Here is a 14,991-nt window from a genome sequence, read left to right as displayed (position 1 = left end):
TTGACTGTGGTAATCTTTGTTACTGAAGGTAGGCATAAAATATGCATTGTAACAAAGCCTTCTATGATGACACTGAATATATATGAATGGTAAGTAAGCACTTTAAGACTTGTGGTAGCTATTTCAACTCTATGGTTATCTGGTTTCATTTAATGGTATGTGAACACACATCTTATGCCTAGAGCCATGTTTTTTAGCACATCTATCTTCTCAGCACTTAATGTGTGGATGATGGTGTTGTGGGGAAGTGTTTCACAAGAACTTAAAACATGCCACAGCAAAAAACATCTAATATATAAAATTCTCGTGTCACAGTTTTCGTTGCCATACTCCTCCGAAACGGCTTGACCGATTTTGATGAAATTTTTTGTGCTTATCCGGTATCTATGAGAATCGGCCAACATCTATTTTTCATCCCCCTAAATGTTAGGGGTAGTCCACCCCTAAATTTTTTTTTTAATTTTTGGACAAAAGTTTTTTTTTTATATATAATGTGGCATTAGAAAATACATACAACCCTAAATTTTCACCCTTCTATCATCAACCCTTAATTTTTAATATATTTTTATATTTTTCAACCCCGGTCGATAGCTGATCAATTAACACTTGATCAACCTTCCCCGCCTACAGCGAGCTCATTACCTGGATTAACTCATAGACCACATATTAATATGAAATGCCATCCCTAAGGGAGTGAAAAAGTGATAATTTCATTTTATAACAAAAAAAATCATAGGTCATAGACATACAAATAGTGAGTGAGTGTCATTTCTTTATGTCTGCCACACGATCATACACATAGTAAGGTCTGGCAAATTAACATTTTTCTCCTTGGTGAGACCAGCCCGCTTAGTGGAGCTCGCAGCAGCTAGCAAAATAAAGGCGCTCATAACAGTTTTGTTCTTAACTTCGTCAATAGATAGCGTTAGTTGCCTTGAATTTTAAACGCACCATCGTTTGATGCGTTTGTCATGTCTTTAATTTTCGTTTGTTTGTGCCGTATATGTTCCTATACCATTCATCCAATTGCGATGCAATTTTGGTGAGTTGTTATGCGCATGCCCGTGAAGGTTTCTCAGACGGTATAACTATTTTGCAATAGTTGGAGCACAAATCGTTTCAAAAAAATGTGTTTATTTCATATTATATAACGGCACTTCGTCTGTTTTTGTTGTATAAGTGCACATGCATGACACAATTTATTTAAATATAAAGAGAGTCAGAGATAGAGTGATATATATACAGAGTGAGAATGAGAGAGACAGAGAGATAAGTTGAGATAGAGCGAGGTATAGAGAATGAAATGGGTTAGATAAATAGATATATAGATGCATAGCGCTATATAGAGATTTATATTTAGAAGAGATAGAGATAGTGGGAGGTAATTATATATGTACATATGTAGATATAAAGAGATAAATAGAGATAGAGAGATACATATATAGATGTAAATAGAGATAAATATATATTTAGAGATATGAATGGATGATTTGTTTATGTGTAACTACTTTAAACATATTACAAAACAAAACTGAATGAGGCATTGTAATGCATGCTGAGCATTAGCTTGATAATGGAATCATTTCAATATTAGTAATCTCTTATTTTTCAGCTTTTTTCTATAGTGCTTTATAAAGTCTAGATTGCATACAGACCACCAATTTTTCGATATATACAGGTAAATAACTATACACTGGCAGAACGTCTGTCGGGATCTGAAAGTGATATAAATTATTTTGCACAATTGACATTCAAATTAAGAAGACAATAAAAGTTACTAACTACATCTGATTTCTAAAAAGGTCCCCTTCACCCTGTGTTCAGCCCGGGCAGCGCTGGGTACTGCAGCTAGGAATTCCCTAGAAATAATTTATATGGCAAAACAACGTTTGCTGGGTCAGCTAGTGTATATATATATATATATATATATATATATATATATATATATATATATATATATATATATATATATATATATATATATATATAATTATGTAAAAAAAAAAGTGTAAATTATTTGTTAGTGTCCTTAAGCTATAAAAAAAACCATAGTTGAAATTAAAGAAAACCATTTTTTAAAAGTGTCCATGAAAACATGTGGATAAATAAGAAACACATTTTGATAAAAAAAATGTGAATTTAGTGTGCGTTTCTCAGACTCACCAATTCCATTCTGTTATACCTACTTTTGATTTGGAATGGACTATTATTAAATACATTATGCCAGCCCTTTTCTGTTGGCATACCTTTAAATTAAAAATAAATTCATATCCATAAAGATATAAAAAAAAAGTATATTTCGTCTGTGACATACTGCAATATATATTTGACTTTCAATACCCATTAATTTTCATCATGTTTTAAACAAGAACATTCAAACCACAAAAACGTCTTCCTGAAAAATATGTATCCTTTTATTTAACTTTGCAAAATGACTTAAATATACTCACATTTATCATGCATAATATATGCAGTTGTGAAAGAAAAAATATATACATTCACTGAACAGGGGTCAAAAAACTTTAGGTAACCAAGAAAATGTTTTCACCATTGCGCTGGATGGGTACTAATAAATGTTTGAAATGGCTTCAATAAAGTGTTGTTACAAGTGGAAGAAATGAGGGTCCAGAAATCACTCATTTTCCCGCGTCACAACCTGTAACTCACCACCACCACTCGTCACTCCAGCTCGCTTGGTGGTTTCACTAACCAAAGGCCTCGCTCGACTCATGAGCCGACTGGCTCTTGTACCTGCTGGTTATGTACCTTTCTTGGTTGCTGCAACAGCTGGCCTGCAACTGCCTCAGAGGCAGCCGGCACAGTGCGAGACAAAGTAACTTGATCGCCAGGCTCCGATTTACAAACGGGCCAACCGGGCATCGGCCCAGGGCACCAGTTTTTGAGAAGCGGGAGAATTTGAGGTGAAAATAAAAATAGAACAAAAAAATTTAAGGATGAAGAAAAATAAGTTTTTTAATGTACGGTAATGATTTAATTTTCAAAAAATACACATTAATAGGAAATGTTGGTTTATACTAACCATTGCACGGTACTTAAAAATATTTGGCCTTAAACCAAATACTTTATAAATACATTTGTAACTTGTTTTAAAAATATACAGTATACTATAACTCATGGTTTATTATGGTAATTTTAATAATAAATAAAATGATAAAAAGACAAACCTCTTTGAAAATCCTTAGTATTTAGCTGTATAAGGTGCTGTTTTAAAAGTAATGATAAATAAGCATAAATTTGTAAATTTTTATGATTTGGGGAGGGGGGGGTTTTAAAGATTATCTGCCCAGAGCACTAGCTAGCTGCCTGAAATCAGGGCCTGTTGTTCACCTGAGGGGGCTATATAAAATTTCTACTACAAAATTTTCCATGTAATTTCTAGACTCTGTGAAACACTTTGTATAAATGAGGTCATGTATTAAACTGGGTTGGTATTAACTAGGTTTCACTGTACTTAATGTATAGCTAATAATTAATTTATGGTTTTCTATTGTTACAGAATCACCTGTGTAGCTGATGGCAGCTTGTGGAACAGTCGACTGACCGTATAGACTTTCAAACCAAGCCCATAATTCCTGAAAATATAGTGGTGTCATATATAACATACTCTAGTCTCAAGCAAGCTACAAGCTATTATTTCATTGGTAGGATGAGTAGCTAGTTTGTGCAATGGATGTAACTGAAGATTCTACCCATGTGTTTGTGAATTTAGTTATGAGTATACCTGCCTGTCAAAGTACATCCTGATTTGTTCCAGGAAAACTTAGCACTAATCAAATATTTTAGTTCCAAGGCAGTATGTTAATCAAAATAATTTTGTTTTATAATCACGTAGGTGCACTCATTAAAATCAGTTCACCGTATTATGTCTAAATACATAACAAAAAATAATAGGCCGCATTCTTTTCTGAACAGGCCTTGGACATAATGTTTCCTCACTAAGCAGATGCTGTCAACATTTCTGAGTTATAAAACAATGAAGATGTTAAATCATATGCATTTCAATTCTAATACGGTTAAAGAAGCATAAACTTAATGTTTTTTTTATTAACACAAAATATAATTTGACATGTGTACATGATTCAAGACTCTTGTTTACTGTGTGTGCACGTGTGCCATGAACTGCTAACACATGACTTGCCACTAGATCATCCTGGTAGGTAGAGAGAAACTAGTTCTGAAATATTCTGGCTTTTCTGACAGGAGCTGGTGCTGACTGGTAGGATGGCATAATATAAACATTGGCTGAGGAATTTCTGCATAATATAAATCACTGTATGAACTGTAATGTTAATAAGGCTAAAGTAAATTGTATGTACATATGTAGTCAATGGGAAGCGAATAGCTGTTACGGAAAGGGTAAATGGTTTGTTGATTTGTTGCGTAGTATTTAATGCTACACAAGTGCCATTGCCGTTCAGAGTGCATGAAAACGAAAATTAAAGGAAAAAAGAGCGGAACTCCGAATTTATGACTGCTCTCAAGTTATGCCGTGATATAATGGTGTTAACCCAAAACCACCGGGTCGCAGTGTTACTTCGCTAGGAGGGCGTACACACGAAAGTTGCGATGCCAGGGAATGTAACCGATATGATGATGCATGTGACAAGCTAAAGCATGTAGTAATGTTTTGTTGTGACCGTAATTGTTAACGCTCTACGTTCCTTCTGCAAGGATTGCTAAGGTATGACAAACTAGGCATGAATCAGGCATTTCTGAACAAAACCTTCAATAGTTAATCAAATGCAGCAATATTTTATTTTTTCCTCGAGTTGTAATGTACTCTGTGTGTTTCTTACAGGACATGTGTATTTCTACATGATTGTGAAACTTTAATAATAGCCACAAACAAGTCAAAACTTTACTGAACTTAATCAAAATTGCACAATACAACCACCCCTCGAAATAACACAGTTCGATTTGCGCAGTTATAAAGTAACAATGCCAATGAATTATGGCATGATTCGAAGTAGCACGGTTATAGATTTGAAGTAGCATTTTTTTCCTGTACATTAATTTTTATTTCAGTGTGTGCAGAATGGCAATGGCACTTGTGTAGCATTTAATACAGTGCAATGAATAAATAATGTGACAAATCACCAACAGTATTTTGCTCTTTAAATTGCTATTTGCTTCCTTCATTGTGTATATATCTCCAACACCTGAGTGTTCAGCCCATGTTTGTATTACTCCATCGCACATGTTAGCAGCAGTTATAGAGAGTAAAGCTAGAGGCTTTGCAGGCATAGTTCTACTATGCACTTGTGTGAAATCATGGCACACACATTTAGTAAAAGACAGTGTTGGGAATTATGTTAACAGGTTAAATAAGTTCCTAATAATAGAAAACTAATTGTTTTTTTTAAATATTAGAACTGACAACATATATTCTATATTAATAACACTATTTTACTCACAAATTTTGTTAGCATCTCTTTACGAATGCTATGCCTAAGTCCTATTATGTAAACAATTTGATTTCTTAAATTTAATTTTTGGTGGTTTCATATTAAAATGATCAATATTAATTAAAACAAACTTATAGTATTTATACAGATTTAATGGGCACAGTATCTTCATTAAATTGGTCATCAGCAATGAAACTTACCTGACTGGGAAACAAATTATTTTGATCAACATACACATTTATGGAAATAAATATTTGGTTAGTGCTGTTTTCTTGGAAAGAATATGGTTGTTACTTTGATGGGCGTCAACAGAACTTTGTATTTTAGAGGAATAAAATGTTTCAAAGAGAACCTGTCCAATTATTTAATCACCTAGAATGTTTTTAATTTCTACAATTAATAACTAATATTAGGAAACAATTATTTTGTTGTTGGACTTAGAATGATTTTTTTTGCTGCTTTTACCCAAAGTTAGCTTAATCTAGATACAATATGTACTTTATTGATAGACAAATAATGACAGCTAATATACTAACCTAGAAAATCAGATTTAATTTTTATAAATTCCTATAATATACATTAAAAAAAACTGTACTAAGTCCAACACAAAAAAATTTCATTCCTAGTTCAATACAAGGTGATTTTGTTTATCAGGTTAGTAATGAGATAAGATAGGTTTCCGGTTTAAAGCAAAATTTATTTCAAAATTGTGTACAATATAGCAAAAAGTAACAAGATTAAATAAATAATTCAAGGCCCATGTATTACAAATTATAAATGTACAGTAGGCCACATAAGAGTTCAAGTATTTAAAAGCCTGTTTGGACAAATTATGGAACAAAATATAAGTTGGCACTCCTGGCTTGACACGAGTTCAAAATATGAAGTTTGTTATTTGAAAATGGACATACAGTCCAGACATACTAGACGAAAAAAGATGCTGAATTTGCATTGATTCCCAAGCTGGATTTTTGCACATTACGAATGATGTGTCCAAAGTCCCCATCGCTCCCGCTTGTTCGTTTGTTTATCCGAAGTCAAAGGTCACCAATTTCTGTTTTTACGTATATATCCAAAACGATAAAAGCTCCCGTAAAAATGGACCACACAAACTTTGTAGATTGTAAAATTCTCTACAAAAACCGTATCAGTACTTTTTTCCATATGAATCACAGTTCTCGAGTTATTGCAATTTCAAACCTCGAAAATACTAATATGCACTCATATGCGGCCAGTATGAATCAGGTCTTCCATTTGAAGAAAAAAATATTGGAGTATTAGTTTTCATGACTCTCGCACTCAAATACAATTTTGAGTGAGTCAACTATCCGTCCCTAATGCCATTGGTCGGTTGGCCTTAAAATCTGCCTGCGACACTCCATTGTTCGGGTAGAAACTGTAGCAAATTCAGTCAGTTTTGAACGGTTTTGCGTAATGAATAGACGTATTTGTAGATGATACAATCATTTTAAACTGTGCCGTTACAAAATTTTATAAAAATGTCAGCAGTTTGCTTCATTTACAGTGAATCTTTGACTGAAGGTGAAATTGTGGTTGTTGATCGTGGAATGAAAATTTGATCGATTCGAGTAATGAAAGGAGTGATGGGTATGATGAATACTTGAAAGACAAACAATCTGTAACAATCCATAATCAGTGTCATAAAGTGTACACCCGGAAGAGCAGCATTGCTGCAGCTAAAAGACAACGCGAGGTGAAAACAGCCAGTACATCTGGGATACGTCGTCCTCGTACTATAGCGCAAGGGAATGACTTCTTTTTGTTTAAAAAAATACTGCTTGTTTTTCGGCAATGAAGAAGATAAAGCGGCTGAAATAAAGAAAGCGTAGCATCTTCAGAGTAGTTTAATTTTCTTGTTGCTAAAATTTTTATTAATAAAATATTGTCCCATAAAATTTCCTTGATCAAAATATATTGTGGGGTATTAATACTGGGGAAACCATGTTAAAAAAAAGCGCCGAGTACACTACCTCGGAAGTGGTGCGGAAATGTGTGCATATAATTGAAAATACGACATTCCTACGGTTTGAAGTCACGATATCTCGAAAGCGGTGCTTCGTAGGGAACATATTCATACCTTTTGACGTGACAATGTCTAATAAATCAATGAACGCCGGCTGCACGCACGAAAAAGTGTCCCGTAACGCACATTGTCCCACTACGGATGTGTCCTGTTACGCTCACTGTACGCACGCGCCGTATCTCTATTCCACTCGATTGGAACAACAATCGATTTGACTCTGTCGGCGAGTGCAGTAATAATAGGTTATGTTACAATTGACTAAAAATTATGGTGATTCATATAATTGATGATAGATATTTGATTACTTTATTTATATGAAAACTTGTTCATAATTATATTTAAACTTTATAGCTAAACGCCAGTTTTTAAAATTAATTACAAGTCATCTACACGTGAACTGTTTCGTTGACTGTTTATAAAGTGAAATGAAAAGTTAACGTGGTTTTCATTGCTTATTACAACAATAATTTCGGCAATAAATGTTAATTATTCTTGCATTTTAAAAATCTGATTACTAGTATAATTTCAAGTATTTATTCTTTTATTATTAAAATAAAAATGATTCAATTTTATTCATAAAAGTATGCAATCATTTCAATGTTTTGATATGACGTCACGTTAAACAATCGTCCGTAAACCGACTTTACAATCAATTTTTTTATGTAAAGAATTCCGCGATCTACAAACTTTGTCTGATCCATTTTTACGGTAGCTCTTATCGTTTCAGAGGTATATGCAAAAAACAGAAATTGGTGACCTTTGACCTTGAATAAAAAACAATGCACAAGCAAGATTGATGGGGACTTTTGACATTTGTAATGGATGACGTATTCAAGACCTGTGCAAAAATCCAGCTTCTTGGGAATCAATGCAAACTCAAATGTCTATTTTGTCTGGACTAATACCAAATAGCCTATTATTCTCCAAGAATTAACAAGATATTGGATAGCCACCAAGAATTAAATTGGCCTACAATAAAAAAATTGCTTTGTATCCAATACCTTAATAGCTAAAAAAATTTTTATATGCACATAAACGTCCTACAACTGTCAGCAAAACCAAAGAATAGCCAGGCAAGAAAGCAATTTACAATTACAGATGTCTGAAAATATGTGTGTGGGTGAGAGAGACAGAGAGAGACACACACATGCACCCCCACCCACACCTCAAGGATTAAATTACTCAAATGCTGCCATAAGAACAATTAATTTGTAGAGACAATTTGAAATTTTTTATTTTTAATTCCTGTAACTAATTTTTTTATATCAATTTTAGATACAGGATATTTGTAAATTGAGGTGCATTAATTTAATAAATGGCAGAATATGCCAAAAGAAGTACTTTTTATTAAGGAACATCTGTATGTCCACAAAAACAAACCTGCCAAGTTACTGAATTGAACAATAGTGCACAAATTTGAACTTGGCAAGTCTTCAGGGGACTATGCAACTGGCACAGAGGACGAGCGATCGCAGCACACTGGCATTCAAACGCGCTGCGGGAAGCAGGCAACAGCAGGGCGCAGACTTTAAAAAGTAAGCAATTTGCAGTTTGGTTTGAATTAATTATCCTTCGTGAAATGAAACTCCCAAATTCAGGCAGTTGTTGGTTAAGCCATGTGAAGGTCCTCCTATTTGATACACGTCTGTTGTGAAAGCATCCTTGTATAACACTGCATTCTTTTCCCGCCTAGCCGTACACCATTAACATATCGGCCATTTCTGCGAAAGTAAAGTCTTAAGTACTATTGCTGTTTGTCAAATATGTAATCACAGACCGTACTTTAACGGTCAACACTGCGCTAACCACTTAAAGCCAAACATGTAAACATACCACAACCAACCACTCTCTGTGTTGTACACCTGGCTGCTTGTGTACTTGTGTTTGTGTTCGTGTGTGTGCCCATAACTCAACACAAAGCATTTCAGCACTGTGACCGCATATCCTCTCAGCCAGTTTATTGGTGCATAATGGGCAAAAAAATTCAAATTAGCACACTATTGTTTGCGCCTGTAACGTCTCAGGGTTCCGTTTCCATAATAAACTGCTTGTTTTGGCTTTCCCTCCCACCCGTTTAATTTATGCCCAGCAATTTGCGAACATGCTGTATACAAACTGAAAGGTGGAAATGCCAAACAGATCTTAGGTTATAATGAAGCTAATACTCTTGGTGACCACATATTTTTAAAAATGTCAACAACTCTGTTACCAGTAGTTACAAAGGCATAGTATTTCATTAGCAAGCCACAAGCTCCAGTTAAGGTAACTGCCAGTATGTGACGGTACGCCACACCTCCACGATGTCCTTGTTACCGCCCTTCCTGAGGTACTGCCTGTCACGGCTCAGCACCAGACCCTGCAAACAACCAGAGGCCAACTTCAGCATCTTGTATACAGCGAGGTCACTCTAAATCATTTCACACACCAGGCACATTTGTACAGCTACCAGACTTCACCTACATAGATTAATGATTATTCCCAGCATTTTCCTCTGAAGTAACTTTCGGGAATCTAAGTGAAACCAAAATCAGAACGGCTGGACGGGACACGAACACGGATCCTCTGGACTGCAAGTTCAGTGTCTCACCATGGCACTATTGCACTGCTACACAGTGTATCAAGTAGCTGCACAGTGGAGTACCTACTTGTGACCGCATACTTTATGACACAGCTTCCTCTGAAACTAATAAGCTTAGCTTTCCAGATAATAAAAAAAATAATTCCACAATATTTCAGTAGATGTTCTTTGCAGAAAAATGTGTGTGATATTTACACAAAATAAACACTGTAATAGCGAGGGAGATAATGCACAGGCAGAACTTTACTAGTACGCAGTATCCAATTCAGTGCTTTTACGAGAATTGTGTTTGCTACATTGCAATACAATTAATCTAAAACTCTTCTTAATTATTTCTCAGCATTTTCTTTCAGTCTGAAAAGTGCTAAAATATTAAACTGATTGTCTTAATATGTCGTCAGTTGGAATCTGTGTAGGGAAGACCATGTTTCAGTAAGATTGTGTAGATTTGTTGATAAAAAAGACAGTGGATTCCAGATTATCTGGACTGCATTGTGGAGATTCTTGGTGTGAAAACGTCTGGGTATGGTAGAACTAGAAACACATCTGGTTGGTGTGGCTTGATTTTAAGTTCTGTATATGTGGATGAGCTGGATGAGGCCACCATGTGGTCCTAATTTATACCATCTTTTTTTTTGTCTCTCTTTCTTCATGTTCTGTTGTTATTAATGTCTTTACTATCGTGTCATACACAATTACAAAGCTCAGTGTTCATTTCACCATATGTAGTCTTAAATTACTTACATGTTATACTTTGCGAACAACTGTTGGGACGTGCTGCTTTCCCAGATGCTGGCCCCTCTACTCTGGAGCTCCGTTCCTCGGGAAGGAGGCGCCGAGGGGTTGAGAAGCTCGTGATTGCCAGGGTCTCAATGGCGGCCGAGTTGCAGGAGGCACGGCCGAGTCTGGGCGGCGCAGGTTGCGTGACTGAGTCTTCCAGAGGTACTTACGTGACTGGAGCATGCACTAGTTTCCAGTCGTTAAAACCATTTCCAGTGCAAGGCCATTAATTGAACCCAACACAAATCACCGAATCTGGCCCCCCCTTGACACACACTGACAGCTACATCTATAGTGGCAACTGTTAAAGGACACATAACTTACGGGAAGCGGAACTGCCTGCCGCGCCAATCACACAATGCTGCAAAGAAGCATCTGTAATCACACGGGTTGACATGTCCATAAACGGACGGTCGGAACATTTTCCTTTCAAGGAAGGGTGCCAGTCAACGGAAGTTATAATCGGCGACAGGCGGGTGGCGGCAGCAGCGGAGGGCAGGCTCTTGTAGTTGAAGGTCGCAGGTCTTGAAGTGCAGGATGGGTAGAGTATAAACGAGCCGAGGCGTTGAGTATTGAGGCGATAAGGTGAGTCTGGAGTTAGGTGGCAAGTGGTAATCACAACTGCCGCACCCTCTTTTTTATCGCCTATCTGGCAGGGTGGAGTGTAACCAAAGGGAAGCGAGAGCAACACTGATTGGCGGTGTATGTTGAGTAGACAGGGAGGGAGGGGCAGAGGCACTGCCTCCCTCCCCAAGCAAATCTGTGGTTCAAGGTCACGCAGCAGCAGAGCCGGACGTGTGTTGGAATGGTGACCGCGTGGCTGCACGCACCCGGGCGCTACCGGCACCACAGCTGTGAAGAGAAGAGGGTGGGTGAAGAAAAAAGAGGAGACGTAGAAATTTAACTGGTTTTAGCTTTAAAGAACTGACAGTATATCAAACAAAATTATACATGATGTATCTGTCCATGTTAGGGCAGTTGATGAGGGATGGAGTACTTTGAAGATAGCTTGAAGTTTCCAATTTCTAATAGGAACATCAATACAGTCAAACCTCTCTGAAACGACCCCTCACGGTTCCCAGGAATAGGGTCGTAATAGAGGGGGGGAGGGGGGTCGTAATAGATGTTTTCCGAAATTTTCAGTTCATTTCTACCCCCCTCCCCCCTTTCCAAACCGCTACTCGCTAAGAAACCAGTCGTACAATGGCAGGATGCTGTCACAATGCTAGACGGCTTTGCTTTAAACCCACTTCAACCTTCATGACAAGTCCGTCGCCCTACAGGCCACCTCTAAAGAAAATATGTCAAAAGACAGTTTTATTTTTACTGGTTAGTTTACATGTACATTTTCTGCTTGCCGTAGTTAAATACACTAGAACCCTAATGTCACGAACCCCGGATTTAACGAAGCAGTGATTTTACAAATACATACTCGGGAACCGTCAAAAAATTGGACATTTTGACCAAAATGTGAAAATCAGAAAAAAAAAAAAATTATAAAAAAAAAGAAATGAAAGATCATTATAATCTGTTAATTTTAACACACAGCGTATTTTTGTGTCGGCTTTAATACTTCCAATAATGTTCATGTAAGAATAACAGAAAAATGGACATTTCCTTTAAAAATATGGCAGCTGTAGGTTCTGCAACGCGAGTGGGCGCACACGAAGCTCGCCGGCTGCTGGCGGCAGCGGCTTCATGATGCATATCTCACCCCTCCCTCCCCTTGTTAACATTCTTCAAGGCTAGCTCATCCCTCCCAGACACACAAACCATCTAGTGTCCTCCCTTATAACACCCCAACTTCGCTCCCCTTTGAAAAACCTTCAGTGAGAAAATGCTCATTTCACCCTCCCTTCTCCCATAAAATTGGGCTATTGTGAATGGGGTACTAAAGCGGCGAGGGAGGGGTCAAAATATGTCACATTTCACACCAAGTTCGAGTTCAGTCATCTCTGGCAAGGAATTTACAAGCTTTCAAACTTAAATATAAATGTATTTTAATAGCAAGGGTCCTATGAAAAGGAATATATCGAATAAAATCAAGCTACTGTCACCAAACAAAGCATTTAAAACGGCGCAATGCATGGTCGTTTCGTTATTGCTCACGCGAGAGGTGACGTGGAATGTTAGAAGAAAGATAAATGCGAGGGAGACAGACGGCGGCCAGTGTGTTTCCTGCGTGGGCAAAAAGTGGCGTAGCCTTTTTGTTTTACGCTGGGTGAAGCGACCTTTTTCTATCAACCCACGGGAAAAGATAATTGCTTGAGCTGTCAAAATAAACATAGCTCAGTCAGTTAAAACAAGTCGAGGCGGGCGTGCATCCAGTCGGTCGCTGTGTATTGTCAACCAATAGTAATCAAAATCAAGAGAAATCCAGCAGGTAGCTTTCTTTGCCTTAACTGCGTACCACACTACACACTCGCAAAAAGCTAAACGTAAACACGTTGCCACAAAAACCTTTATCTGCACCCTGCCAGCAAAGGGACGTGGAATAGGGGTTGTTAAGCGCTGACAGAGGTCGACAGAAAGTGGTATCTATTTTTAGATATGCGCTGCCTACGGCAGTACAGCACTCGGCAAGAGAAACGCAGTAACACACTACTCACCTCAAAAAACTTATTTTCTGTCCGATTTTCTTCGGATTTTCGGCAATTATTCACGGTTCCTCGAAATCGGGTTGTAATAAAGAGGTGGTCGCAATAAATGGGGTCGCAACAAAAAGGTTTTACTGTATTTCAAAACTACATTTATTATAATAAAATCATCTTAAGAAAATTTCCAGTATTTTAAGTTTAAAGAAATTTGAAATGAAACAGAAAAAGATACTCTTTTAATACAATTTCCCTGTTAATAATTCAACATTTCTAAGCATCTTGAGAAAATTATTAACAGGTATTTACGGTAATAGGTGTTAAAAAAATTGATTACATTAAAATCCCTTTACAACATACTCTAAACCCTAAATTTTTAGTGTACTTAATAATGAAAATATTTTTATTAAAAAATAATAAATGTAAAACATCTATTAGGAATATAAAAATAAATACTTTGAATTGAGGCTCTGTACTACTTTATAATAGGTGTTCCAACGTATTTCAATCAAATTGTGCTTTTTTTTTTACAGTAATTAAATGATGGATGTATAATTCCAGAGTCAAATTTTCCAGATTTGAAAGATTTCTTATGTAAAAAAATTCTGGGCACTTGAAATTTAACAGTTTGCTACTAAAAAATTGTTGTAAAAATTTTTATTTCATCAGCATATCTGAATTGTTGTATCCAATTGCAAAAAATTAAATGCCATTAATATTTAAAAAATAAAATATATAAAATATACCAAAAAAATTACATACAGTAGACTTCCAATTATCTGGGTATGGGTTATCCGGTCTGCAGGTTCCCTATGCCATATTTCCATAAACCATGAACACAAAATTAATTCATGACTTTTAATATCTGTGTGCGCACAATGGCAACGGCACTTGTGTAATATTAAATACAATGCAATGAATGAGTAATGCAACGAATTAATAATGAGAAGAAACATCAAACAATATTTTGCTCTTTCCTCGATGGCGAGTCACTTCCTTCATTGTGTAATTATTTACGATGATGCCAGAGTTTCAGTCAACGTTTATATTCAGTCATCTCGCATGTCAGGCATGTCAGCAGCAGCTCTGGAGAGAAAAGCCAGAGGCTTTCACGGCTAGTTTACCTTGCACCTACTAGGATGCGCTAGTTGCAAATCATGGCAGAAATGCATCTAGTAAATAACAGTGACAGGAATTACGTTAGCAGGTTAAATAATATTTCCAATAATAGAAAACATTAAGTTTATGCTTTTTTTAAATATTATTAAAACTGAAATATATCTCCTATATCAAACATTATTATTTTGTAACTCATAAATGTTGGTGGCGCCTACATAGGAATGTTATTTAATATTTAAATGTAAGTCTAATGTATTAAGTCATAAGTATATTAATATTGTATTATAATTTTAATGGGATTAGTGTCTTGATTAAAACGGTAGTCAGCACGCACACTTACCTGATTGGAAAACAAATTATTTTTATCAAAATACTCCTCTTTTTGAAGGGGGGAGGGGAAAATATTTGTCTAGAGTGTTTTAATTAGCGGTATGTTTTATTGGAATGAAT

The 14,991-nt window shown here is 36.2% G+C and overlaps 1 long non-coding RNA gene across 1 annotated transcript in view; it reads left to right on the top strand.

The window, feature by feature from the left end:
• The window catches only part of LOC134528205 (uncharacterized), a 58,333-nt gene extending 52,556 nt beyond the window's left edge, over positions 1–5,777 (top strand). Inside the window, exon 3 of the long non-coding RNA XR_010074364.1 lies at positions 3,518–5,777. This is a non-coding gene — a long non-coding RNA (uncharacterized LOC134528205). The remainder of the gene's footprint in view (positions 1–3,517) is intronic.
• The last annotated feature ends 9,214 nt before the right edge of the window (positions 5,778–14,991 follow it).

Source organism: Bacillus rossius, chromosome 1, assembly GCF_032445375.1.
Source record: "Bacillus rossius redtenbacheri isolate Brsri chromosome 1, Brsri_v3, whole genome shotgun sequence".
NCBI classification, from domain to species: domain Eukaryota; kingdom Metazoa; phylum Arthropoda; class Insecta; order Phasmatodea; family Bacillidae; genus Bacillus; species Bacillus rossius.
This window is presented reverse-complemented; position numbering and strand designations above follow the sequence as displayed.